The sequence below is a fragment of the Bos javanicus genome, chromosome 26 (genome assembly GCF_032452875.1).
Source record: "Bos javanicus breed banteng chromosome 26, ARS-OSU_banteng_1.0, whole genome shotgun sequence".
NCBI classification, from domain to species: domain Eukaryota; kingdom Metazoa; phylum Chordata; class Mammalia; order Artiodactyla; family Bovidae; genus Bos; species Bos javanicus.
In genome coordinates this window covers 33388442-33414703 of record NC_083893.1, presented here as the reverse complement: position 1 = coordinate 33414703, position 26262 = coordinate 33388442, and positions in this window count along the sequence as shown.

Here is a 26262-nt window from a genome sequence, read left to right as displayed (position 1 = left end):
TTTTTTCTTAGTTCATTAAATCATTAACCACTTAATCACTAAAACAAGGCATGATAAGCATTCCTTTTAGCTGGGTTACCCAGGACAAAAAGAAATGAGGCTTTGCTGAGATCTAGTGTTGGAAGGTGGGCCCTTTTTACACAACGTGACAGTCTGTAATTTTTTATTTATATGGCGCTGTATTTTTTTTCTTCATCTTAACTAATCAGCATGGCAACAGCCACAATGACATCCAGAAGTGACAGGTGTCTGAATTGCAATGAGGTGTCTACACAGCTGCCAGCACAGGACGGAAAAGACAAAGGAATGGAGGGGATGTTTGTAAAACAAATAACTGCAACTGCTACCAGGTGGATGGAAAAGGGGGGAAAAAAGAAAAGAAAATGGGGCATAGGAAATTGCTGGAGGTGTGGAATGTGGCCCCTCACTTCAGCCAAGGAAGAGATCCTCCTGAGTTTGGGTACCCAGCTGGCAGGGAAAGGCTGTCCCTTCTTTCTCAAGGGGTCAACTCTTGGGCCCTCACACAACAACTTCCCTGATATTTTAAAACCCTGCAACCCAGAGCTCTCCCCACGAGCTGGGGAGCTGGGCAGCATTCCGATGAGCGGGGCTGGGGCTGGTAAAGGGCCTGTGTCTGGTCCTAACCAGGGTGCCGGGAAGAAAGGAGACAGGATGTGAAGGCCCGAGGACATCCACCCACAGAGGGACAGGCCCATCTTAATAAGAACGGGTTGCGGTCTTCGTTGTTCTAGCAGGGGAATGGAAGAAAGGGAACAGGCTTTCCTTCCCGGCTCCCCTAGTCCTCTGCTGTCTGACCTCAGGCAAGGCAATTTAATAATCATCCAAGTGCTTTTGACTTCATAGGGCCTTTCATCCACGGATCTCAAAGCACTTCACAAATACCAATTCATTAACCTTCACAACCTGCCCTGGGGGACAGAGGGTGGGCACATTTCCCTTGTGGTGGGAACACGCAGCTGGAGGCATGGAGAAAAGCAGTTTTTCCTTCAAGGTCACTTGAAAGTTGACCAGGAAACTCCGGAGTGAGATCCAGAGCAGCTGGCATCAGCACCCAATACTACGGATGCTGGAGCCTCAGTTTACCCTCCTTTGTGCCATTGGGCTGGACCCACACCTCTGATGCTCCTCATAGAGAATAGAGGAACAACAGCTTCAGGGAGGACAGGACAAACCGCACGGCTCGCTGCCGGCTGGGCATTAGCTGTTTTCACATGCTACGTCACATTCATTTCCTAGAGGATCCTGTGAAGTTCTACAAGCCCTGTTTCACAGGGGAGAAAATTGTGGCTCAGAGATGCAAAGAATTCACTCAAGGTCACCTAACTCATAAGTAGTAGAGTGACCATCTGTTTGTAGTAGTAATAATAATACATAGATATTCACTTGAGAGGAATCTTGAGAGTCCCTTGAACTGCGAGGAGATCAAGCCAGTCATTCCTAAAGGAAATCAACCCTGAATATTCACTGGAAGGACTGATGCTGAAGTTGAAGCTCTGATACTTTGGCCACCTGATGCGAAGAGCCGACTCATTGAAAAGACCCTGAAGCTGGGAAAGATTGAGGGCAGGAGGAGAAGGGGATGACAGGATGAAATGGTTGGATGGTGTCACTGACTCAATGGACATGAGTTTGAGCAAACTCCAGGAGATGGTGAAGGACAGGGAAGCCATGGGGTTGCAAAGAGTCGGACACAACTTAGCGACTGAACAACAGCATAGATATTCACAGTCACTTTCCCGAGGCCACCTCTAAGGACTTTGTTTTTGTTTATGAGCCTTCCTGGGTCTATGATCCACTCATCAATTGAGCCTCTGAGCTGTAACAGGAAATGTTCAGGCCAGTAATGGCAAAAGCCTGGCTCAGTTTAGAGAGCTAGAGAGTGGGGAGACAAAGAGTGGCTCTGAAGAGGGAGAGGGAGATGGGGAAGGTGAGAGGGACAGCTTGGTATGGGTTTAGAGAGAGATTTTAGGGGAATGAGCTTGGCATATAGGATGCTTGGCATTGAGGATGGGAAGCAGCTGCTGTACATGTGTGAACCAATTATGGAGAGACACACAAAAAGAATTTTAAGAAGTTTTGCTTTGCAAATGTGATGTTGTTTATTAAGGAACTATAATGTAGATTTGAACTACTTCTCAGTCGCTTTTGGGTGCCAGACTGATGCTCCCTAAGTGCAATGCTAGGCAGAAGCCAGCTGATGCTCAGTTTGGTGCTGTGAGTTACACATTCGTCAGTTGCATATCTCTGCTCTTTTCATGCCTCATCACCTGGCATCCCTCCCACCTCCGCTGAGCTTTTGTGCTCCCATGGTATTCAAAACGGGTGTTGACCACATGCTATTCATCCCTTCTTGTAACTGTTTTGTGATAAACACTGCTTCCTGTGATGAGCCGGGGTGAGGCTTGGCAGAACAAGAGGCATAACTGATTTTACCATCTAAGTGATCTAGCACGCATGCCAAGAGGCAATCAATATGTGCAAGATGTATTAGTCAGGGTAGATTAACTGTCATAACAAACAGCTCCATTCAGTTCAGTTCAGTTCAGTCGCTCGGTCTGTCCGACTCTTTGCGACCCCATGAATCACAGCATGCCAGGCCTCCCTGTCTATCACCAACTCCCAGAGTTCACTCAAACTCATGTCCATCGAGTTGGTCGTTAGGTTGACATAATGAAAGATGATTTCCCACTCACATGATGTCCCCTGTTGTTGTCCCTGATCAGCTGTTCTCCTGGGCAGGTCACCTCCAAGCAAGACTCTGGGGGTAAGCTTCTACAGTTCTGATATTCCCCCATCCTCTGGGGGCTGTGGAGCCCTGCACATCCAGTTGCAAGAATGGCAGAAAAATGGAGGGTGAAGAAGGGTACAAGGGCCCGAGTCAGACCTGCAAGTGTCATATATGTCACTCTGCCAATCATATGGTCCTGCCAAAATGTCAGGGAGGTCGAGACATGTTGTCTAGCTGTGTGTCCAGAAGGAAAAGGAAATTTGGTTTAATAAGCATAGAAGTGTCTCCAGGCTTCCCAGGTAGCACTGGTGGTAAAGAACCCATTTGCCAGTGTAAGAGACTTAAGACACGTGGGTTCGATCCCTGGGTCAGGAAGATTCCCTGGAGGAGAGCATGGCAACCCACTCCAGTATTCATGCCTGAAGAATCCCATGGACAGAGGAGCCTGGCAGATTGTAGTCCATAAGATTGAAAGAGACATGACTGAAGCAAGTTAGCATGCATACACGCACACACACAGGAAAGTCTCTGCCACTCAGGGTCCTCCACCTCAACACCAGGTATTCCCTCATCAGTCAAACTTGGAGCTTTGCTAGAGATGCTCTGGCGGGCAGTCGGGCATCAAGTTTGCAGGTACCATGTGATTCTCTTTCCCCCCACATAGGTTAATGAGTAAGCTAGAATTCTCCAGAGGGCAGCAAAGCTTGTTTGGGGAATTTTGAAAATGGATGAGGACAATCAGAAGGTGTCTGATATTTTCTGGTTGAAGGGAAGACATGTCCGATTTAATAAATGCCTTTAAACTGACATTGACCAAGACATCCTTCTCTTTATTCTGTAAAAAAGAAAAAACAGGAAAACAAAAAACTCCACTGCACATCATGTGCAAAAACCTGGCAGAAAGGAGCTGATCACCTGGACACCAACGGTGAGTGCTGACAAGTGCTAACACTCCAGTTTTCTATCTCCAGAGTCCATCCAGCCAAGGTTGACTGTGCTTTCTTGGAACATCAGTCAATCTTAGGCAAAAGAGAATGATTTGTCCTTCATTTTCAGAGAACAGCCTCCGTTCTCCTTCTGTGTACAGTCATGGCCTCAGCAGTAAAGCTGGTAGGAAGCTTCATTCCTCCGATTCCCTGGAGAAGCTATGCTTTCTGGGTCACTATGACAATCCTTAAACATGCAGTTTTATTTTGGAACACAACTGTGCACACTTCTCATACACTCCAGGAGTTTAATAACGGCAAAAACCTCTTAGAACACGGTCTGTTTCTTTTCATTTCCCCTGAAAATACCAACCTCTGGTTGTCCCAGAAAACCAAGGTGAAAATATTCCAAAGAAATATCTCACTCATCCTTTCCTGAGTTCTTTTCTCTGCTGCCTTCAATTCCCTTTCCCTTTCTATCTGTAGAGACAAAAGAGAAAATTCTGTAACCACTGGCCTCGGTCCAGGAATACAGAAGAAAATGAAGCAAGGCAAGCAACAGAGAAAAGTGAACAGAAGAACAAGCTGAAATGAAGCTGCTTGATGATCGTATAGTGCCAGCCTGGCAGGAGTGTGCTTTGACTTCTTTTCCTCTTTTTCTTTAACATCCAGTTTGGGGTCAAAATTCTTAAAATAAAATCGAGGATGGTTAAAAGTGATTGAAAATCCCTACATGGAAATGACTTGCCCATCAATATGTATCCTGGATCTTTAAAGAAGTTATCTGGTTTGACTCAGTAATTCTGCTGCCGAGATTCCATCCAAAGCTATGACTTAGCTTGGTGTCTTCTAGCAGCAGAGCCTGAGACAAGGATTTGGTGCAAGTGGGTGGTTTCCTTGGGAGGTGACCCCAGGAAGCATGGTAAAGGAGTGAGGATTGTGGGAAACAGGTATGAAAAGGTTTACCTTAAAATGTTATTTTACCAGTAAAAGAGGGTCTGTTCAGGAATAGCAGAGGAATTGCAATATGAGACAAGAAAAGCTATCCCATGGACAGAGGAGCCTGGCGGATATGACTGAGTGACTAAGCACACACCCACACAAGCTAACCCAAAAGCCATAGGCAAGTCCAACGAACAAAGGAGAAGAATGCTGTTTTATAGAGAAAAAATAGGAAGTTGGGGGGGGGTTGTTTTGAGAGAAAGTCTGTTGGAGAAAAGCAGGAGTTCAAGGTGATGATGGTTTCTCGTTGACTGAGTTGTTGGGGTAGCCAACGTCTTGGAAGAGATGCAAGGCACATCTTTTCCTGTTGGGATCTGTAACTGACAATTCCTGTAATTGACATTGAGTGGTACCACATGAGAGCTCCACCTTCTGGCTTCCTGACTCTATTTTCACAGGAGGAAAGATAATGTTAATAAGCTGGCCACTGTGGGTAGCTGGGGCTCAACCCTATGGGAATCATCTGACAGACTGTGTATAACACACCCTTCTTTGGTCACCTGGATGAGCAAGGAAGCTGAAATTCCCAACCCCACTGGTTGACAGTCACTTAGGGACATCAAGGCTAGGATAAGCGTACTCCCATGGTCAGAGAATAAGTTCAGGTAAGTGATACAGGAAGCCAGCAGATGGACCTGGGAGAGTCTTCAGGTACCTCCGGGAAAGCCCTAGGGGTGGAATGCTGACAGTATCTGTTATGGATAATAATCTTCGTATAGAAAAAAATAAACATACCAGAATTGCAGCATTATCTATAGTGGTGAAACAGTAAAGGAGACTTTAATGTTTACGTTAGAGCATTAGTGGGAGGGTTCAATGAGTTCTGGTATACCCACTCCATGAAATACTCCTCACTGTTGTTTTGTTCAGGAATATTACTGTCTGCCAGGCTCTGCACTAGGTCCTAGGGTCACTACGATGAGAAAGACAGACCCTGTCCTTACTCTTCAGAAGGGTATGGTCTCATTTGTTTAAATAGGATTTGGAAAAAACATGAATGCATGTCTGAGTTATACACTAATATTCTGGAATCAGGATTGTATATACAGCTTGACCTTAATTCTGTTTTTTAAAATGCATAGAAAAAAGACTGGAGGCAAATACACCTGATTGTTAATAGTGATTTTCTTCGAGTGATGAGGGTTTCTTTGCTTCTTGCATTTCTCTTTTCACCAAATTTTCTATAATAAGAATGTCTTCTTCTCATAAGGGAGAAAATAATAAACTTTATTTGAAAAGAAGAGGGAAAAAATTCACCTGCCAAGCAGAAGAGAACTCAAAGCTGGCCCTTCTCACCTTCTCCCTATGCCCAACTTTTGTGTGTGTCTAACATTTCTGGTTTCCTGCTGCAGCTGGAACCAGCATCTAATACGCAGTAATTTGTAATTTGGGGTGCCTTCTCAGGCATGACTGGGGCTTGAAGGTAGCAAGCATTTCCTGATAAAATGAGAAGTTCAAGGACATCGAAAAGAGAACAAGGATATCTGCTCCTTTTGCTGCTGCTAAGTCACTTCAGTCATGTCCGACTCTGTGCGACCCCATAGACGGCAGCCCACCAGGCTCCCCCGTCCCTGGGATTCTCCAGGCAAGAACACTGGAGTGGGTTGCCATTTCCTTCTCCAACACATGAAAGTGAAAAAATAAAGTGAAGTCGTTCAGTCGTGTCCGACTCCTAGTGACCCCATGGACTGCAGCCCACCAGGCCCCTCCATCCATGGGATTTTCCTGGCAAGAGTACTGAGGTGGGGTGCCGTTGTCTACTCCTTTTACTTTTCTTCAATTAACTCATGGAAATACGAAGTCCACAGCCACACTGTCCACACGGGTTCCTCTGAACACTGATTAGCTTTGACGCCGTCTTCAACAGTTTGCTGGGGACTTCAGCATTGCCAAATTTCCTGCTACTGTTAGAAACTCACCATCTCGCTAGAGGGAGGGGACCTCCATGGTGGGGAATTTTCTTGCCAATCATCTCTCTGATAGATTCGTGAGACTTGGAGCTGAAAGATATGACCTAAATACAAAGTGTTCTCGTCAAATGCTTTGAAAATGTACAGTAAGCTAGGCTTAAAGGAGCAGACATATGAGTATATTCAATGTAATTTCATGTATTGGAATAGTTGCAATTGGCAAAGTTCATCTTGAAATATTTTCCATGCAATTTAAAAGAGTTAAATATCTTGGAAATCCCCTCCCTAGACTCCCCCAAACCCTTTAACTCTAAGTTATTTCTAGGAGATGGAAGTATTTTAGTTCTTAAGCTTCTCATTAATGCTGGATTTGGCTTCAAATCCAGGCTGCAGTGATGCGCAAATCCAGGGAACTCTATTCCAACAGGACTGTCCCTTGGGGCTTTGTTTACCCAAATTAAAACATATTTATTTTAAAAACAAATAAAGTAAAATTTATTTATTTATTTTTAAATTTTTTTGTATTTATTTATTTATTTTTGCCCCAATACTTTACAATATTGTATTGGTTTTGCCATGCTTTGACATGAATCCACCACGGGTGTACATGCGTCCCCCATCCTGAACCCTCCTCCCACCTCCCTCCCCATACCATCCCTCTGGGTCATCCCAGTGCACCAGCCCCAAGCATCCTGTATCCTGCATTGAACCTGGACTGGTGACTCATTTCACATATGATAATATACATGTTTCAATGCCATTCTCCCAAATCATCCCACCCTCGCCCTCTCCCACAGAGTCCAAAAGACTGTTCTATACATCTGTGTCTCTTTTGCTGTCTCGCATACAGGGTTATCGTTACTATCTTTAAAATAAGTTTAGGAAAGGCCAGTTCAGTGGTGTTCAACAGGATTTTTTACTCTAGGCCTTTTTACTTCCTGGTCTTGAAGTGCATCATGTATCTTTATGAATCTCCAGGAGGCTCAACTACTAAGCCCATGTGCCTCAGCTACTGAAGGCTGAGTGTCCTAGAACCTGTGCTCTGCAATAAGAGAAGCCAGCACGATGCGGAGCCCTCGCAGTGCAACCAGAGATAGCCCCTGCTCGCTGCAGCTAGAGAACGCCTGCATGCAGCAGTGAAGACCCAGCACAGCCAAAAGTTAAATACATAGGTAAAATTATATATATATGTATGTATGTATGTATATAAAAGATCTGCTCACTGGGAATAAGGCAAGAATTGGGTACAGGAAGTAAAGCATCAAGGCCAGATAACAAACCTGATTTACAGAGCACTTAGTCCAAGTTCCCTGAAAATACTTTTTTCTGGGACTGGTTTCTTAGTATAGAACTGAGATCAGGACTGAAAGGCCGCTCAGAGGAGGACTATGGACCCTAGGAGAAAGACAGTCAGCCTGCCAGATCTTGTGGTTCTCTCAAAGCCCTCCAGTGCCCACCCACTCACACAGTAGGTGCTCATTCATATCTGTTGCATAATCACTGTATTTGCTAGAGGGATGTGACCAACTTGATTCCAGGAGCGACCGAACAATAACACACCGAGACTTTGCTTTAGTCAGTTTAGTTTGTTCTTCTCAGAGCAAATGAACAAAAACCAAAACAAAGCAAAAAAGAAAATCAGACAAGGTTGTGTTCTGAAAGACACTGAACAAATACACTTGAGTTCTTAACACAAGAAAAATCAATAACTTTCCCAGTGTCTGAGCCTTCGGCGTTGACTTGGAAACCCTGAAATCCTGCCGGCCGGAGGGTCTCCCGAGTCCAGGGGCTGAGCACGCAGGCTCCAGCATCCCGAGCGGCCAAGCCAGTGTGAAATCATTTCCTTCTTGGAGCGCGGGGCCATCGCTGCAGGTATTAACGCACTTTCTGAGCCCTCTGCCTCCTGGCTAGTGTAGTGAGTGGATAAAGGAAAGAGGAGGCAAGTCGGGCAGCTGTGGGGCTTGGGGTTTTGGAGAGCAGGTTTGGGAAAATCACAGGGGAGTTCAACAAGCCGGGAGGCTGGCCAAGAGCTAAGCAGATGCTTGGCTGAGCAGCAGCATCACCTGGGGACCTTTTATTAAAATGATTAGTAGTATTTAAATTATTGTTTAATGACAGGTTCCTAAGTCCCACCCTAGAGTAGATTCACAGTCTTCATCTTAACATCCTCGTCTGGAGATTCCATGATGAAAAAACCTTGCAGCAGTCAATTTATGTTTCAGTCTCAGAGACTTGATTGTTCTGAGCGATCTCCAACCTTTTGCAGCTCACCCAGGGGTCTCAGGCTCCAGAGAATTCTCCCCAAGCAGTCCTCTTGGAGGAGCAAGCTCATAGCATTGGGGAGGACACATGGCATTTTTAGGACATAGAGTGTGAAAAAGAAGAGCTAGAGAATTCTCAAAGACTCTTCTCATGGTTGCAGCCACGTGTCTTGGAAAGCATTCCCTTTCAAAAATCATTACAAAGAGTGGAGAGAAGTGTGCCCTTCTGTCTGTTTAAAAGCATGTCAAGATTCTTCCTTTCAGCACTTCAGCTCCTATGAAGAAAAAGTGGACCCTTTGGGTGTCTTGTTAACAAATGAAGAGCCAGTCGGTCCTTGTAGCTTGAGGGACAGTGCATGGCTGTCCAGCCCTCTCCTCTCTGGCTGTGCCTGCTCTGAGTGAGAATAACTCTCAATATGGGGGCTCCTATAGTAAGGATTTTATACAAAATGTCTCATTTACTTCCCCTGACTACCTTACAAAATGGGTCAAGGGTTGGCAAACAATGGTCAGTCACCTATTTTTTTTCCTTAATATTTACTTTTACTTATTTATTTGGCTGCACTGAGTCTTATCTGTGGCATGTGGGATCCAGTTCTCCGACCAGGGATTGAACCCAGGCCCCCTGCATTGGGAGTTCAAGTCCCAGTCACGGAACCACCAGGGAAGTCCCTCAGTCACCTGTTTTTGTAAATACAAACATATTGTACTATGGGTCATATGCTCAGTCGTGTCTGACTCTGTGACCCCATGGAGTGTAGCCTGCCAGGCTCCTCTGTCCATGGGATTTCCCAGGCAAGAATACTGGAGGGAGTTCCCATTTCCTTCTCCAGGAGATCTCCCTGACCCAGGGATTGAACCGAGGTCTCCTGCATTACAGGCAGATTCTTTGCCAACTGAGCCACCAGGGAAGCCCATATTGGACTACAGCCAGCGCCATTCATTAATGTATCATCTGTGGCTGCTTTTGCTCTACAAGGACAGAGGAGAGCAGTTGTGACAAAAACCCTATGCCTTAAAAAGTCTAAAATATTTGCTGTGTTGCCCTCTACAGAAAATGTGGGTTGACCTCTAAAATGGGTCATTGGTACCACTTTACAGATGGGGAAACAGAGGCACAAAAGGCTCAATGTGTTGCCTAAAATCATTTAGGTTATAAATAAGTGTCAGAGATGTCTCTGGCCCCAGAGAAACTATACCTGTGCTTCTCCCCACTCTACACTCTTCTTACTCTATCATGTTGATGGATTCCTGCTCAATGTGTCAGGCAAGAGGGACATGTTTATTTGATCTAACAAAATGTCTTCTGCTGACGATCACACAGACAGGTCTGCAGAAAATTCTGGAGTCCCATAGAGGTGGTCATCCAGCCCACCCACTCCTCTCCCAGCCCCTAACATCAGGGTCCAACCCGCCCAGGGTTTATCAGAGGGATCATCATCCAATATGCAGAGAGGTTTTTCAAGTTCAGGAGAGTGGCTCAAGGATTTGCTGATTAAAGAACTAGAGAAAAGAGGACTTCACTGTGGTCCAGTGCTTAAGATTCTGTGCATTCACTGCAGGGGGTATGAATTCTATCCTGCGTCTGGAACTAAGATCCTGCATGCTGCATGTGCAGCCAAAAATAAATAAATAAATAAATAGAACTAGGGAGGAACCAGGTATGTGTGTTAGTTGCTCAGGAATGTCCAACTGTTTGCAATCCCATGGACCGTAGCCCACCAGGCTCCTCTGTCCATTGGAGTCTCCAGGCAAGACCACTGGAGTAGGTTGTCATTTCCTTCTCCAGCAGATCTTCCCAACCCAGGGATCGAACCCAGGTCTCCCACATTGCAGGCAGATTCTTTATCATCTGAGCCACCAGGGAAGGCCCCAGAACCAGGTAACCTCAAGCCAAGAACAACAGCTGCCCTTGCCTGAGTGACACCGCCAGGGGAGCTGAACCCTAGCCCTATCTCTGGAGACAGGCGCATGTTCGTCTTATCTGCCATTCTGCCCCTGCTGATGTCTTTCTGCTTAGCCTTGGCTTGACTTGCCTGCTGGTATTGCTCATAGTCACACTGCCTCGCTGTCCAGAGTTCCCATCCGGTCCTGGTTTCTGCCTGTCTGACCTTGGCTCACACTTGACCCTGTAGGTAAACAGGCCATGCCTCAATAGTGGTCTACAGCTCCTAAGGGATGTCAAAGCTGAAGCTCTGTATCTTGGGGAGAAAACCCAGTGTTTCCATACATATTTTGAAACCAAACCAATTCCAAGAATAGAATGAAAAGTGAAACCAGTGGAAAAGATTGCTCAGTCAAAAGCCACCAGAATTTCCAAACACATAGAAATGGTTATATCAATTAATGGCAAATCTATACAATGGAATATTATGCAGCCATTTAAAACGATATCAACAAAGATTTTAAAATAACATTATGCAGCAGAGACAGAACCAGCCTCACTGGTGTGGGACATATGCAGTTAAACAGGGACCTATGTTTATAAGGGCCCCACACTTGTTTAATTTTCCATGGCCACCATCTTGAAATTCTTCATAAATTTTGGACAAAGAGGGCCCACATTTTCACTTTGCACTGAGCCTAGAAGTTATGCAGTTGATCCTAAGTAGACATATCTCCCAGAATTTAGTGTCACCTATCTCTTAGTAATAGAACTTCCCCAATCCAAATCACATCACTCTGACTAATGTTTCACGTGAGAATGACTTTCCAGTATTTCTTGGGAATTTTTTATGTTTTTCCAAATTCTGAAAAAAAAAATTAGTAAAGAAATTGGGATAACGTGAAAAAATACAGTAATCCTCCTGCAAGAACTGAAGCTTAATAATCAACATAGAGACATTTGTCTGAATCCTCCTGTGTTATGACAAAAGCAAGAGCAGAAACTCGAACAAGTTAGGACTGACATTTCTGGGAACCAGAACGGGAACACATAGGAGAGAACTGGCTATGATGTAATCAGTCAGTCACACTGGCAGTTCTTGTTCTGTTTTAAATGTATATATGGGGTGTCCCTGGTGGCTCAGTGGTAAAGAGTTCACCTGCCAATGCAGGAGACTTGGGTTCAATCCATGATTGTGGAAGGTCCAACATGTCATGGAGCAACCAAACCTGTGACCACAATTTTTGAGCCTGTGCTCTAGAGCCTGGGAGTCACGAGTACTGAGCCCATGTGCCACAGCTACTGAAGCCTGTGTGCCTTAGAGCCCATGCTCTGCAGCAAGAGAAGCCGCCACAGTGAGAAGCCCGGGCATCGCAACTAGTGAGGAGCCCTCGCTCACTGCAGCTAGAGAAGACCCTGCACAGCACCAAAGACTCAGCACAGCCAAAAAATAAATAAACTAAAAAAATAATAGAACACCTTAAGACATTTTAAATGTATACATGGCCATGACTGCTACTAATGGCAAGTCATTCTTGCAAAGTATAATATATATTAAAGGTTATTATATAATAAATAAATATTATTTTATGTGCATATGCACTTTATATACATATCTTGTTAGTGATGTTCTCAGAAATAACAAGTTTGGGGGGCAAAATAAGCCCTTAAAGGGGCAGTATTGACATATGATTCTATATAGGGCTTTAACTGCTGGAAATTTAATTGCTACATTATTTAAATATTACCCGATAGAGTTCACTGGTATTTTCCAATGTGTAATTTTTTATGACAGGCTATAATTGCTTGTAGGGCTTCCCACGTGGTGCTAGTGGTAAAGAACACGCCTGCCAATGCAGAAGATGTAAAGATGCGGGTTCAGTCCCTGGGTTGGGAAGATCCTCTGGAGGAGTGCATGCAACCCCCGAGTATTCTTGCCTGGAGAATCCCCAAGGACAGAGGAGCCTGGCGGGCTACAGCCCACAGGGTCACAAAGAGCTGGACACAACTGAAGGAACTGAGCAGGCATGCACACACAGTTGTTTGTAAATTCACTGAATCAGTATTTCTTATTTAGCAAGCTACTATTTTTAGATATCCACAGTAATGAGTAAAAACTATGAAGAAAGTTGGAAGACCTTTAAGAATAATATAATTTCGGGAGCTTCCAGGCATTCCAGCTTCTCATTTGTAAACCCTGAAGATTCATGTCCTTTGGGTAGTGGAAAACATCGCTTCTATACATAACCGTTCAACTAGAGACTACAATTTCCAGCTTCCTTTGCAGCTAGTTATAGTTATGTTCTGTTTTGGCCAATGAAATGTAAGCCCATATGAAGGGTGCATCTGCTGGATCAAGTTTTTGTGAGGAAGTCGCTTGCCCTCCATTCTCTCTTTCCTCTTCTCCCTGGCCTGGAAATGATGAAAACTGGAGAAGCCACCTGGGACTGGGATATGGAGACTGTGTGTTCAAGAAGAAAGAGCTGCCCATCCAGTTTGTTCCACGGATGACCTTGTAGAACAGAACTATCTACCCATGATAGCCTATCTTTAGATTGTTAAATGAGAGATGAATAAATCTTGTTTTAAAGTGTAAATATATATACATGTAAATATATTAAAAAATATATTTACATATATATTAAAGTCTGTATATGAAAGTCTCTTTTTTTTATAGCAGTTTAGCTCATACAAACACGTGTGTGCGCGCTAAGTTGCTTTAGTTGTTTCGGACTCTTTGCGACCCCATGGACCATAGCCCACCAGGTTCCTTTGTCCAGGGAATTTCCCAGGCAAGAATACTGGAATGGGTTGCCATTTATTCCTCCAGGAGATCTTCCAGATCCAGAGATTGAACCTGGGTCTCCTGCATTGCAGGTGGATTCTTTACAGGTGGAAAGCATAAGCATATAAGCTTATGCTGCAAAGCTACTTGACAAAGCATCACACACAATTGTATATTATATTATATCACACTGGAGCTGCAAAGAGTTGGACACATCTTAGCAACTGAACAACAATAACACTATTCTATGTATTATATTATACATAATTGTGTATGTAGTTCCAGAATGCCCCATGGATACAAAAATCTGCAGATGCTCAAGTCCCTTTTATAAAATGCCCTGGCATTTGCATACAACCTACACAAATCTTCCTGTATACTTTAAATCATCCCTAGATTACTTATAACACCTAATATAAATACTATATAAGTGGTCATAAACCACAATATAAATGCTATGTAAATGTTGGCAGCATGCAGCAAATTCAAGTTTTGCTTTTTGGAACTTTCTGGATTGAAAATATATATATTTTAGACTTGCAGTTGGTTGAATCATACATAGATGCATAACCAATAGATACAGAGGGCTGACTGTATACATAATATAATCTCAATCGCTAAAAAACACACAAATAAAATGCCTGGGAGAAAATACGTCAAAAGCCTGGCAAAAAAAAAAAAAAAAAGAGAGAGAGATGAAAGAAGCCAAACCAGACATTATTTCAGAAAGAACTAGGTAATATTATCTCTATAATTGGGCTTCCCTGTGGCTCAGCTTGTAAAGAATCCACCTGCAATGTGGGAGACCTGAGTTCGATCCTTGGGTTGGGAAGATTCCCTGGAGAAGAAAAGGCTACTCACTCCAGTATTCTGGCCTGGAGAATTCCTTGGGCTGTATAGTCCATGGGGTCACAAAGAGTCAGACACAACTAAGCCACTTTTTTCTCCACTTTCAGCTCTATAACTGGGGCTTCCCCGGTGACTCACTGGTTAAGAATCTCCCTCAGTGCAGTAGACACAGGAGATGCAGGTGTGATCCCTGGGTTGGGAGGAGGGCATGTCCCTGGAAAAGGGCATAGCAACCCACTCCAGCATTCTTGCCTGGAGAATTCCATGGACAGTGGAGCCTGGCAGACTACAGGCCAGAGACTCACAAAGAGTTGGACACGACTGAAGCGACTTAGCACACATCTCTACAGTCATTAAACTAATACTCATTGAGCAGGACTTATGTTTCAGGCAGGGAACTAGAACAGACAGCAAGAAAGATATATTCTCTGTATAAATATATATCAGATATATTCTCTGTATAAAATTTAGGGTAAAACTAGAAAGGAAGGTATATAATTAGTACATAATTACCATCTTGAATGATATGAAGAATTTATTCTTTCCTTTCTATGAGTCTTTCTTCATGGAAATGGGAATATTGGTGAGATGTGGGGTTTTGGATAACCTCAGCCTCTCCTTCAAGGACTAATCCCTGCCTAATGCCTATAGAAGTTGAGCTTTCTCTGGGAGGTGGCCCACCCCTCCAGGAATCCTTCAAGGCTAATGATGGGCAGGAGAATTCAAGGGTTTCCATTCACATTCCTGCCGCTCCTCTTGAGAAAGCTCCATCCAGCTTCTCCAGCCCTGGGCTAAAGAAAACTGGAATGTATCCCAGCCTCATTACACTCTCTGTGTCAAGGGAGCCCTCCTTATCAGAGAACACAGGGTTGGCTATTGGGTTGCCATCTTGGGAAAACCAAGAACATCTCTTTGGTTTGAGTTTGGGGGATAAGCAAAGAAAGCTGAACAAACACGTAAGTGGAAATTTGGCGCTTGTCTTATACAGTAGCTATAATTTTCATAGCCTTAAAAAAGTGAGAAACTCAAGTGTTCTGTCATTAAACATGCTGTAAGAGGCTGTTGTAAGTCAGTGAGAGGCGGTCAGCTTGCTGTTGGGTAACAGTGTTTACAGAAGCCTTTACCTGCCTATCTGTCCATCTACCTGCCTGGTGAACACATCTGGCTCTGCCAGCCACTGCGGAGCATTTCTGTCCACATACCTGTCAGATTCCATTTTTCACCAGAAGCTTCATTAAGAAATAGAAGCTGAGCATTCTTAGAGGCACTTTAAACCACTGAAAATAATGAAGGAGAAGTCAATGCAATTAGCCAAGCCCTTGGCAGTGGGATTTGAATAGCAAAGGAACTAATTATGTGCCCCGGGCACCCACACATTGTACTCGCCACATCATCAGGCCACAACAAAGAATGTCTCAAAGCTGTGCATCTCACAGCGCCAGAGTGAGACAAAAGTTACCTTGGTGAATTCCTTTCCTTCCCCATAAAGAAGGCTGAATCTTGCAAGACAGAGTCTGCTCTTGTTTACCCACTATCATTCACCCCTTCTTCCTTTCTATCAGAAACAAGATTTTACCCAGATTGGCAATGTACCCAGATTAAAGAATACGCTTCCTCATCTCCTTTGCAATTATAAATGGTCAATGAAATGTTAGTGGAAGTCAAACGAGTCTTCTGAGAAAGCTGTCCTTTTCCTTTTTCTCTTTCTACCTGGAATATGGATGTAAAAAGTGGAGTTTCAGCAGTCATCTTGATACCATGAGGCAATTGGAAATGGAATTCATCATCTTAAGATGGAAGAGTAGAAAGACTGAAGGAAATTGGCTGCCTGATGACCATGAAGCTCCCATGGGATTCGCAGGCTCTACACTTCATGTTGCATGACAGAAAAATAAATCTAATTATTTATTGAGTGTGTTAATCACTCAGTCATGCCTGACTCTTTGCAACCCTGTGGACTGTAGCCTGTCATGCTCCTCTGTCCATGGGATTCTCCAGGCAAGAATACTGGAGTGGGATGCCATTCCCTTCTCCAGGGGATCTTCCCAACCCAGGGATCAAACCCAGTTCTCCCGCATTGCAGGCAGATTGTTTACCATCTGAGCTGCCAGGGAAGCCATAGTTATGTATGACAACTATTAATTCAGTTATCAGTTTCTAGGAAGAATTCTAATTTTAACACATACAACATACATTCAATTTCTACCTTTTCCACAAGTTTTTTCAAGAGCCCCTAGAAAAATTCAATCATTGACTGAGGCATTTACTTAATGCCCACTGTCAGCCCAACTCCATGGTCCACATGGGGGAACGGAAAGGTAAGCATGCGTGGTCCCTGATGCTAGGAGCACAGTTCCCCACTTCCCCATTAGAATTAGCTGTTCTCGCCCACTGAACTTTGAGTCATTGTCAGAGTTGCCTTGCACGAAAGGAATTGTGTAAGCTGCTGGAAGGCAGAGAACCTGCTTTGTTCATTTTGATATCTTCCTCCCACAGTCTCTGGCCCAACTCCTTCCCCTTAGGAACCCAACGTCCGGGGCAGGGCTATATAAAGGTTGAGCCTTCAGCCCAGCCCAGCTTGTTTCAGCAACTGCCTGCATCTGACCGTCACTGTATAAAGAGTGGCCCTGTTCCGACTCAGGGTTCACTAACGATGCTCGTCTCTCTCCAACCATGTGCCCTGAGGCTCAGATCTCCATTTCATCCTCACCATTCTCCTCAGATACAGTGCAGAGGAAGATGGGACTTCCTCTCAATTCCAGCTCTGCCTCTCTAGCCTGACTTTGTTTCGGATATGGCCTTGTCAGTTCAGCTGGGCCCCAGCCCCACCAGGCAAGGAATATCCTTTGCGTCCTCCACCCAATCACATGTATTCAGGGTGAAGAAACCATCAAATCTGCCAGGCAGTAGCCCCATCCTATCAACTGGTCTAAAGTAGGATCATCTCTGAAGATCAAGGGTTTCATTGAAGGGGAGCCAGTGAGCACCCGCCCTCCCCCATGATATATCCCTGGGGGTCATTTTTAGCAATGGAATTTTGGGGCAAATACAGCATTTGTTTCTCTCCAGCCTTCTCAGGCTCTCCAATGTGCCAATTCCCAAGCCCATCATGACTGAGGCAGGCCCTCTTTCAGATCCTTACTCTGGTCATCTGGTAAGGTAGTGGGGGTGGGTAGGGGGGCATCAGTTCTTGCTGTCCAAGCCCAGATTATGTTGGAGGGCAGCGTGGTCTGCATACCAACTCCATTCCTTTCCACCTCTGGGACTGTGAACAAATTACTTAATCACACAGTGTCAGTTTTCTCACCTGTCAAACGGGAACAACACATTGACCTTACAGACTTGTTACAAAGATTAAAGAAGTCAACGTACAAAAGCCCTGTTCCTAGGACAGAGTGAACTTTCAATCAACAGTAACTGTCATCATCAGTGTTAGTAAAACCTGGCATCACCTGTTGTTAGAAATGTCTCATAACTTAGTAAACATTAAACACTATTGCTGTTCAGTCACTCAGTTGTGTCTGACTCTTGGCGATCCCCATGAACTGCAGCACGCCAGGCTTCCCTCTCCTTCACTATTTCCTGGAGTTTGCTCAAACTCTTGTCCATTGAGTCAGTGATGCCATCCAACTATCTCATCCTCTGTTGACCCCTTCTTCTCATGCCCTCAATCTTTCCTAGCATCAGGGTCTTTTCCAGTGAGTTGGCTCTTCACATCAGGTGGCCAAAGTATTGGAGTTTCAGCTTCAGCATCAGACCTTTCAGTGAATATTCAGGGTTGATTTCCTTTAGGATTAACTGGCTTGATCTCCTTGCTGTCCAAGGGACTCTCAAGAATCTTTTCCAGTACCACAATTTGAAACCTTCAATTCTTCGGCACTCAGCCTTCTTTATAGTCCAACTCTCATATGTGTACATGACTACTGGAAAAACCATAGTCTGACTAGATGGACCTTTATCAGCAAAGTGATGTCTCTGCTTTTTAATACACTGTCTAGGTTTGTCACAACTTTTCTTTCAAGGAGCAAGGGTCTTTTAATTTCATGGCTGCAATCACCATCCGCAGTGATTTTGGAGCCCAAGAAAATAAAGTCTGTCACTGTTTCCACTTTTCCCCCATCTATTTGCCATTAAGTGATGGGATCACTTCATGCCATGATCTTCGTTTTTTGAACACTGAAAACATTAAATGTAATTAAGGTTATAATGGGGCTTCCTTCATAGCTCAGTTGGTAAAGAATCTGCCTGCAGTGCAGGAAACCCAGGTTTGATCCCTGGGTTGGGAAGATCCCCTGGAGAAGGAAATGGCAACCCACTTCAGTATTCTTGCCTGGAGAATCCCATGGACAGAGGAGCCTGGCAGGCTACAGTCCATGGGGTTGAAAGAGTCAGACACGACTTAGCGACTAAACCAAACCAACCAAGGTTATAATATTGGTGAAGAATCTCAATTAGATTTTTTGGGGGGGATTAGCTAATTTTTTAAAGTGACCGCCTCCCTTATTTTTCTCAACTCTCTTCTTTATTTCCCATTCTTCTCTCTAGGGATATTTTTTGTCCCTGAGGTCATAAGGAAACAACCCCACTGCAGTCTAAGCTCTCATTCTAACATCCTTGCTCTGAAGCATCTTTCTTTCTCCCTCTCCATTGCATTTTTTTTTTCCCTTTTGTGAAGTTTACAGTAAAGGGTCAAATTACCTGCCCATTTTCTTCCCAGGACGCTCCCATCCATGGCGTGTCTGAGGTGTGGTGAGACAGGCAGAAACATAAAGACGCATGTGGGAATAAATGTGTAAATGTATTTAGACTTTATTTGGGGAAACTGGGCTTTTGCCGTCATCCAAGTTCAACAGAGATGGCTGTGCAGACCAAACAGTGGTTAGTCGTTGACACCAAAAACCATTTGCAGCCCAAATTAGACACAACAAATCAGAGAAGGAATTTTTAAAAATCCTAACCTTGCAACCCACCCCTCACCCAAGACTACTTCAGGCATCAGAAATGAAGGAAAATATGCATAGCAAGAGGCGGCTCAGGAGGCCAGAGAGGATTCCTGGGACTGTGCAGGTGAAAAGCACATTTGTGAAAGGAGAGCACATCTGGGGGGCTGGGAATGGAAAAGCTGGGAGGGTTTGTGAGATGAGGCCCTTGGTCCCGTCTCCCCTTTATTCCCAGTGTGAGAAACTGTCCAAGCTGAGGGCTGGGTCATCCCTATGCCAGGGCTATTGGTAATAAAGCAGAAAAACTCAGGGATTCTGGCTGGGACCTAGCAGGCAAGAGTCTGCAAAATTCAGACAGGAACATATGTCAGTGGAGTGGGTGGCTTAAGACCAAAGGGCTGGAGGGCCCTGTGGTGAACCAGACCACAGGCCCTGCAGGAGAAGAGAGTGTCTCCCAGGGGGCGCTGTCTATGCAGCCCTGCCCGGTGGTTGCTGTGAAGAAATAATAGGCCGAGAGTGGCCAGATCTTCAGATGTTTTAAGAGATGCTATAAAAGATCCTGATTTTCAAATGCTTGGCAACTGATTCAACGCACTTTACAACACTGTGTACAGACTGAAGAAAACAAATCTGTCGGCTGGATCTGGCTTGCAGGGCAGCCGGCTTCTGAATTCTGGGTGGGGGCTGACTTTTATCTCATCTCTGAAGCGCGGGGGTTTTGGGGGCTGGGTTGACAGCCCACATGTATCCACGTTCGCTCTTCTGCCCAGATCGTCCCACTGCTAAATTAATCTAGCCTAAGAACTCCTTTGCAGCACTGAGAAAAGCAAAGCTACAAAATCAAAGTAGAAACCCAGACAAAAACCTTCCAGGTAGAAGCCTCAAAGATTGAGCTTTACTTTTATTTTTTTATGTATTTTGTCATGTCCCGGAATGCTTGGCCATTTTAAAATCACAGGTGGAATGAGAGTCACGATCCTCTGTAGCTCCTGGGGACCGGACAGCTTGGAGAAGGAAGGGAGAAATGAAAGATGCTAAGTGATGGCACCCAAGACCGCCCAGGAGGCTGGGGGTGGGGGTGCTAGTCAGGAGCCAAACTATTTCCTCCTCCTCGTCCAGCTTTTAGTTTGAAGCCTGTATTCCCAAGCCACCCCCTGGAACTTGGAATATCCAGACAATGGCTCTGGTAGATTGCTTGGGGAGCAAAGTTTGAAGGGAAGAGCACCAGGAGTAGGTGGAAAGAGTGAGGTCTGAGGGTCCCCTGTTGGCAGGGCAGAGGGGAAACCCCTGTCCCCCCCCGCAGGTCACGGTGGCCCCACTGTCTTTTGCATCGACCAAGCAAGGACTGTCCACAAGAACCCGAATGTAAAAAAAAAAAAAAAAAAAAACAGCCAATGCATCTTAGGGCAAGGACTCAAGTCAGAAAACAGACTCTACACAAAAATCTCTAATTCCAGGCAAGTGCTGTAACAACCCAGCCAGCCAGGACTTCTAAAGGTTGACGTCCTCCTCTTCCTGCCCTGTACGCCTTCACCACTGCCGCACATCTGGGGAAAGGGAAGAAGAAGAAGGCAAAAAGCAAAAATACAACAAACAACAGAAACAAAACCCAAAACCACAGAAAGGCGAGGTACGGGGTCTCTAGCCTATGATTAAGCCCTAAAGGGCTGGCAGCTCATTGCCACAGCCCCGCACCCGCCTGGCGTTTCCCCCGCAGACACCAAAGTACCTCTCTCACCTACCAGCACACACGAACCTTTCACTTTGTTCCCTAGAGCTCAGACACTGGGGCTGCTCGGAAAGATCTGGGAGCTCGCAGAGCATTGTGGGTACTGACATGCAAATGAGGCGCGCAACCAAGCGTGTCCCACATTGCTTCAGAGGACCTGAATTTTTTATGGCTTGTATGTGCTTTTTGATGTTTTCATTGTCTCCCAGCATAACTGATATGCATTCCGATTCTGACAACTAGAAGTTGTCTTTTTTTTTTTCTTTTCTTTTCCTGGAGCTGGTCTTCTCCACCTTAAAACAAAACAAAGCAAAAAAAAAAAAAAAAGTGGGGGTGGGGGATAAAAAAAACAAATCCACCACCGTAACAAACCGAGGTTACTTTAAGGAGTGAAATATTTTAAGCAATTGAACCACAGATGCAACCGGGAAAGGAAAACATGTTGATTTTCTTAAATTCCTTGGAGGAAAACAACTCCAGCTTGTCTACCTCATTTAAAGGGACAACTTCCAAAGAGAGCAGAGTAGGGAGAGAGTCACTTTTTTTTTTTTTAATTTGCTGGCGGTCAGTCGTGAAGAGCCCGTTTCTGTTATGAAATTCACCCTTCCCATCTGTTTGCACTTGCTCTTAATTAGGTTGGGGAAGTTCATTTGGAAAAAGTGAGAGCCTTGTTGGACACACTTCCCTACACACACACACACACACACATACACACATACACACTCCAAGTACTAAGTGAACTTTTAAGGGAACCATTTTCATTTTATAGTCATTTGCCCTTAGAGGATCCAGAACACCATAACCCAGGCCAAATACCTCAGGCTCAGTGGTTTTTCTGGTTTGGCTGAGGCAAGGAATAGCTGAACAAATCACAAGAAAGTCATTTCTCAGAGAGTCCTGTCAGTGTCCGCCCCCACCTCCCATCTCAGATCACACGGGTGATGGGCTGGATGGCAGAAAGCCTTTCTGAACCTAGACGTGGGACCTTCAAAGCACTCTATCCTTACCTGCACAAAAAGCAGACAGAGCACATCTTGTAAATGTGAGTACAATGGCAATGTCTGTAAAAATATGACATACCTTGTGTTTTGCTCGCCATTCTCATCCAGGGTCTTGCAACTCGTTCCAGCCTCCATATCCCTGTTTTATCCAGACTCAGTATCATTTTCTCCTTTTGGTCCCATTCTCTTCTGTCCATTGGCTTTGGATGACTCAGCCAGTAAAAGCTAACCACCCACTCACCAGAGGCCCCAGTCCCCACCCTCCTTCAGTTCAGTCGCTCAGCTGTGTCCGACTCTTTGCGACCCCATGAACCACAGCATGCCAGGCCTCCCTGTCCATCCCCAACTCCCGGAGTTTATCCAAACTCATGTCCATTGAGTTGGTGATGCCATCCAACCATCTCATCCTCTGTCATCCCCTTCTCCTCCTGCCCTCAATCTTTCTCAGCATCAGTGTCTTCTCAAATGAGTCAGCTCTTCACATCAGGTGGCCCAAGTATTGGAGTTTCAGCTTCAGCATCAGTCCTTCCAATGAACACCCAGGACTGATCTCCTTTAGGATGGACTGGTTGGATCTCCTTCCAGTCCAAGGGACTCTCAAGAGTCTTCTCCAATACCACAGTTCAAAAGCATCAATTCTTCGGCACTTAGCTTTCTTCACAGTCCAACTCTCACATCCATATGTGACTACTGGAAAAACCATAGCCTTGACTAGACAGACTTTTGTTGACAAAGTAATGTCTCTGCTTTTTAATATGCTGTCTAGGTTGGTCATAACATTCCTTCCAAGGAATAAGCGTCTTTTAATTTCATGGCTGCAGTCACCATCTGCAGTGATTTTGGAGCCACCAAAAATAAAGTCAGCCACTGTTTCCACTGTTTCCCCATCTATTTGCCACGAAGTGATGGGACCAGATGCCATGATCTTCGTTTTCTGAATGTTGAGCTTTAATCCAACTTTTTCACTCTCCTCTTTCACTTTCATCAAGAGGCTTTTTAGTTCTTCTTCACTTTCTGCCATAAGGGTGGTGTCATCTGCATATCTGAGGTTACTGATATTTCTCCTGACGATCTTGATTCCAGCTTGTGCTTCTTCCAGCACAGCATTTCTCATGATGTACTCTACATAGAAGTTAAATAAGCAGGGTGACAATATACAGCCTTGACGTACTCCTTTTCCTATTTGGAACCAGTCTGTTGTTCCATGTCTAGTTCTAACCATTGCTTTCTGACCTGCATACAGGTTTCTCAAAAGGCAGGTCAGGTGCTGTGGTATTCCCATCTCTTTCAGAATTTTCCACAGTTTATTGTGATCCACACAGTCAAAGGCTTTGGCATAGTCAATAAAGCAGAAATAGATGTTTTTTCTGGAACTCTCTTGCTTTTTCAACAATCCAGAGAATGTTGGCAATTTGATCTCTGATTCCTCTGCCTTTTCTAAAACCAGCTTGAACATCTGGAAGTTCACGGTTCATGTATCGCTGAAGCCTGGCTTGGAGAATTTTGAGCATTACTTTACTAGTGTGTGAGATGAGTAAAATTGTGCAGTAGTTTGAGCATTCTTTGGCATTGTTTTTCTTTGGGATTGGAATGAAAATGGACCTTTTACAGTCCTGTGGCCACTTTAAGTTTTTCAAATTTGCTGGCATATTGAGTGCAGCCCTCCCTCCTTAGCTTGGACAATTTAGACCCAGTTGCTCTTTCCTATCTTTCCTTGACACTTCCTCCCACAACCAGGGGAGGGTGGGGGTAGGGGAAGGGCAGTGAAGGAGGAGGGTACAGGTTCCAAAGCCAGAGCTGCTGAGGCGAAAGGTCAGCAGCTCTGACCTTTGACCTCAAGGTCAAAACTGCTCCTCAGACAACTTCTATTAATATGTCCATCCTCAGCTCCCAGCAGCCCATCTTAGGCACCGTCAGTTTTGCAAAATAATTATAAACGAAAGTACTTCATTATTTACTCGGCAGTTTCACACATATTGTGTCTGATTTTCACTAAAGGCCTAAGAGGTAGGTATCAGCATATCCATTTCACAGGTGATAAAACTGAGGCTGTGAGAGGGCACATGACTTCCCCAACTATTCAGTGTCCAAAGTCTGCTGTTGCTGCTGCTAAGTCGCTTCAATCGTGTCCGACTCTGTGCGACCCCATAGACGGCAGCCCACCAGGCTCCCGTATCTCTGGGATTCTCCAGGCAAGAACACTAGAGTGGGTTGCCATTTCCTTCTCCAATGCAAGAAAGTGAAAAGTGAAAGTGAAGTTGCTCAGTCGTGTCCTACTATTAGTGATCCCATGGTCTGCAGCCTACCAAAGTCTAGTGATCTTCAAAAGAGATCGGTCTCATCCCTTTATCTTTTTCAAATCACTTCCACAAACAGGATGACCCTGTCAGATGGAGGTGAATAATAATCCTGTTTTACAAATGTGTGATCGAGTGGCATAAACCCTTGCAGTCCCATGTCCCATGGCAGTTCTGTTCTCTTCTTCCAGAACCTTCTTTGGAAGACCACAACAACTGTGGATTAAAAGGGAGTCTGATTCTCCCATAGCATAAGCTCCCAGAGGTGAAAGGGAGGTCAGGTAGGAATCTGAAGGAGCCGTGTTAACCTTTTCAATTACAAAAGCCTACAAGGACTTAATTCACCAAACCACCCTCAAGACCACAAGAATTTATGATCTTTCTAAATATACCCAAACGAGTCTCCGGAAGTATCTCAGGTAGCCAGAATCCAGCTCCATAAAGCATATAAAGACATTTAAAATAGCAGTAAATGTTTCCACCCTTCTGTTTTTCTACTGACTGAATGCACCCCAAATAGAAATGTCGGCAGTCAACTCTTTAATAACGCTATTTACATTTAACTTATCAGGGTATAAATAGAAGCACAGTAGGCATACATACCAGGCCTTGGTTTATGTGTTTTCAACTTGAGAGCTGGCCAGTCCTTATTTTGTACTGACAATAAAAATACAGAGAGACACAAGTGTTCTCACTTCATCCTCAGCTTCCAGCTCTGGTGCCCTTCAGTATATTCAGTTTTCTCTGGAGCATCTCAGAGGAGAGAGTCTTCAAATGGACTTAGCTTTCCAAATCATGAATGAGAGGGGGATTTCTTGTGAAACGCTTTGTAGTGGTGGCTGCAGTAGAATTCTAGAAAAAAATCAACTGGCACGAATTAGGGTGGACACAAAAAGAAACAATATTTCCTAACTGCACATCCCCCACCCAACAATGCACCCTCACATTGTTTAGATTTCAGGTTCTTGAAGGAAATGTATTTCTTTTGACATTTAATAATGTCTGTTGACATGCAGCATCCCTGCTAGGGCTTTTCATTTTTTTATTAAATGATGTAAGTTCTGTAACTGATACCAGTTGTCATCAAACATCTTAAAGCCAATCAGGCCTCGAGTCATCAATATTTATTGTCCCTGGTGGGGGAGAGGCTGTTTTCAGTTTGGGGCAGATGGGTTTAATTTTTAAGTGGAATAGTTAAAGCAGATGCACCTAGTATAAAATATCAGACCGGCAAGGATCTGCCGACATGGTACAATTGAGATGTTCACGCAGCTGAAAGGAAGAGGATGGGGGAAGAGAAGGAGAGAAAGGGAGGAGAGAGGAAGAAAGAGGAGGGGGCAGGCACAGATGAGAGACCGGGAAAGAGTGGACGTGGGGAAAGGAATAAAGAAAGGAGAGAGAAAAAAGGAAAAAAGGTGTGGATTCTCATCAGATGTATGGCGTGTACACGAACAAAAATTTCTGTTCTAGTGAAGTCTATCAAAAAAGGGAGACTTCTCTACTGGTCCAGTGACCATGACTCCACACTCCCAATGCAGTGGGCCCAGGATGGATACCTAGTCAGGCAACTAGATCCCACATGCTGCAACTGAAGATCCCTCACCCTGCAATGAAGATAGAAGCTCCCATGTGCCACAACCAGGACCTGGCACAGCCAAATCAATCAATCCATCAATATGTAATATGACTTAAAGGAAAAAAAAAGGACTCAGGGCCTTGGAAGGAGACACCATGCTCTGCAAGGGCAGGCTGAGCACTACAGTGCAAAAGGAATTAGAGAAAATGAAAGGGAAATATAAGAATGAAAGTAAAAGAGAGAAGGTGAAAAGCAAGGCAAAAAGGAAAATAAATAAGATATAATGTGAGAGAAAGTGCAAGACACAAACGAGAAGGTGAAAAATGAGTGAAAAAAAAATGATGAGGGATGG